Source organism: Micropterus dolomieu, linkage group LG11 (assembly GCF_021292245.1).
Source record: "Micropterus dolomieu isolate WLL.071019.BEF.003 ecotype Adirondacks linkage group LG11, ASM2129224v1, whole genome shotgun sequence".
Lineage (NCBI taxonomy): Eukaryota > Metazoa > Chordata > Actinopteri > Centrarchiformes > Centrarchidae > Micropterus > Micropterus dolomieu.
Genome location: NC_060160.1, coordinates 14,376,452 through 14,379,431, shown reverse-complemented (window position 1 = coordinate 14,379,431; position 2,980 = coordinate 14,376,452). Strand labels below are relative to the sequence as shown.

General features: G+C 35.4%; 1 long non-coding RNA gene across 1 annotated transcript in view; it reads right to left on the bottom strand.

Moving 5' to 3' along the window:
• Positions 1-2,582: 2,582 nt before the first annotated feature.
• The window catches only part of LOC123979596, a 2,469-nt gene continuing 2,071 nt past the window's right edge, over positions 2,583-2,980 (bottom strand). The window contains exon 3 of the long non-coding RNA XR_006827262.1: positions 2,583-2,640. This is a non-coding gene — a long non-coding RNA (uncharacterized LOC123979596). The remainder of the gene's footprint in view (positions 2,641-2,980) is intronic.

Sequence of the window (2,980 nt, the reverse complement as noted above, 5' to 3'; positions counted from 1 at the left end):
AATAAAAAGCTTTTATTTTCCACCCTACATGACTTTTTGTTTATGTTTAAATACAGAGTAAGAATGGGAGAACAGCACATTGAGTTGTTACTGTGTAATTATAGAATATGGGATAACAGTAGATATTTTAGTAATAATACAGGCCACACCCCTAATATTACTGTGTAACTACAGGGTAACAAGTGGAGAACACTCACGATTGTTTATAAATGCTTGCATAGCTTATTTGTCTTGAGTAATTTAAAGAATGGGGAAATAACTAGGTTCTGGGGTACCTCATTTAACATTAAACATTGGCTGTTTGATCTGTATTATTTGAAAAAAGGTAAGTTTATTTTCTACTCCAGCCTGCCCCTTATTAGCTGCTGCAGTGTGGGATGAACAAAGAGTAGACCCGTTTCTCAACTTGTTCTTATTATAAATCATACAATGAAAAAAATCATACGTCCCTGGAGTGTGGCTGGCCTTCTGAAGGCCAGTGTTTTTTTGAACTTTGTCCATTGTATATTATTGTCCTTTGGTAGCACATCAAAATTAAGAAAAACACCATAATTACTTATTAGGAGGCGCAGGATGTCATTGTTTATTATCAACAGTTCAGCCCTGCCCTGTAGATATCCAGTATTTTCAGGTTAATACTTACAAGATTGCAACCCAAAATGAGAGCACATAATCAAACAGTAGTATTTGTTGTGACCGCATGACTGTCTATGAATGCCTATGAATATTTTTTGGGCTGTGTCTTTATTGGTTCTGTGCTGCTGTCCCATTAGTGTTTTCAGGCCAAAATGCGACAGCGCTACCAAAACGCTTCCTTGATGTACTGAGTGGCATCAACATTCTCATCTTATTCTCTGCCAGAAAGTAACCTAAAACTTAGATGAGATCGACATCCTTATGTAGCTTAGCGAAATACTGGAAACAGGGGAAGTTAGCATGGCTCTGTGAAAAGGTAACAACATTTACAAAGCAGCACCTTTAAAACTCATTAATTGTGAGCTAATTTGATATGTAACTGGAATAGAGTAGAATCACTCAATACTGTTGTGATCCTTGATGATTGAGGTTTCTTTTCACACAGGCAGGATGGCAAGACCGCCCTGCTTCCTCAACCTCCTCTGGAACTACTCACAGCAAAGAAAGTTATCAAATATTTCACAACTTAAATAAACAATCAAAATAAGAATGTGTATGGCTTCCTGCTTTATCAATAATCACCACCTAGATACTCAGTTAACTATTTTGGGTAATGGCACCCTTGGTCTCCATTACACCTTGCTAGTTGTTTACGAAAGATCCCTCCAATTTCCTCAATTTCTTGAAAACAAACATGCATTAAAATTGTGTTTTAGTTTGACATTTTGGGAAAAGCACTTTCTCAGTTATATAAGAAGACTGATGCAGTCTTTTGTTTGCACAGTGTGTAAGCTGGAAACAGTGGGACCAGCTAACAAGGCCTTGTGCTAAACGAGGTACATATTTATTGTGCGGATGGTTTGAGTCAATCTTCTGTAAGTTAACTGTTGGCAAGAACAAGTGAATTTACCAAAATGTGTAACCGTTCATTTAGCCCACTATTTAATATAAGATTATCCCAGAGGATTTTTTGAAAACCTTTATATCATGCCCAAGTAAAACAGAAATATACTTAAGTAACACTTTTTTTGGATGCACTTATCATATTTTAATTGTACTATACTAAGTGTATATTAAATGTGTTATTTTGGAACAAATAAAGTATGTTAAGTGTCATTTTAGAAATACTTAAAGTCAACTTTAAGATTGCAATATATTTTAATGTACTTAGTTGTGTTAAAGTGGACCTATTTTAAGTACCTTTACTGTAATTTAAATATACTTTTTTAAATTTAACTTAAAATACCCTTTTGTGCTATACTTGAAGAACAGCTTAAATATATTTTAAATGTGTTCCCTGAACATTTTTATTAGCATTTCAGCACATTCATAATTAATTACTAGTATACTCCAAGAGCCACTATCAATATCTTGGGAAGCTGCTTTATGAAACCATTCAGTATGAGAATAATTCATTATTAATGCATTAAAATATCTTGCAAAATGTAAAAATCAGTAAAAAACACACACAAATACAAGTAAAAAACTTTAATTTTGTGTATATTACAAAAATAACTTCCTGTACATTAAAAGGTACAGCAACATGTATCACATCTTGACCAAAATACCTTCAAATAAAAATAAAATCAGTAAAATGATGACATATGATCAGTATGAAAAGTACACTATACACATCCCATCATTAATGTTACCCATGGGGGTCCCTCATACGGTTCGGACTCTAGGCATGGCTCAGATGACCTCACGGCAGGCCATCCCACTTCTGACACCATATGTGGACAAAGTTGAGAGCAGTCACCCTGCCCAGATTCAAACACAGGTCTACAGGGTACCAAACATGCAACTTTGACAGCAAGGCCAAAGAGTCAGGCTCCTTGGTATGGCAGTCCAAGCGCTTACTCAACTGTAGTGAAGCATACAGTACAAATGGTGGAACCAAACTGAAACTGAAACTGGTCACAATCCTTATCCTTGGAGTGGAGGGTCGGTTATCTTTGAGTAGGACTCACTATGGGATTTGGAAACTGCTTTATCACACAGCATCTGTGGAAGGGAAAAGGAAATATTTTGTCTATATCAAAGCAATATTACCTCTAATTAACTGACTACCATTGTCAGATTTTTTATTTTGTTTAAAGCACGACCGTGCGAGGTCCCTATTGAATCTGCTCGGATTATATTTAGGGCCCGAGCACGACCGTGCGAGGTCCCTATTGAATCTGCTCGGATTATATTTTTTTTTTTTTTTTTTTTTTTTTTTTTTTTTTTTTTTTTTTTTTTCTGCAAAGTAGGCCCAAATGACATGGCCTAAACATACTCGAAAACTCACCAAAATTTGCAAACATGTCAGAACCGGTGAAAAATTTCGTATTCTACAAGTTTC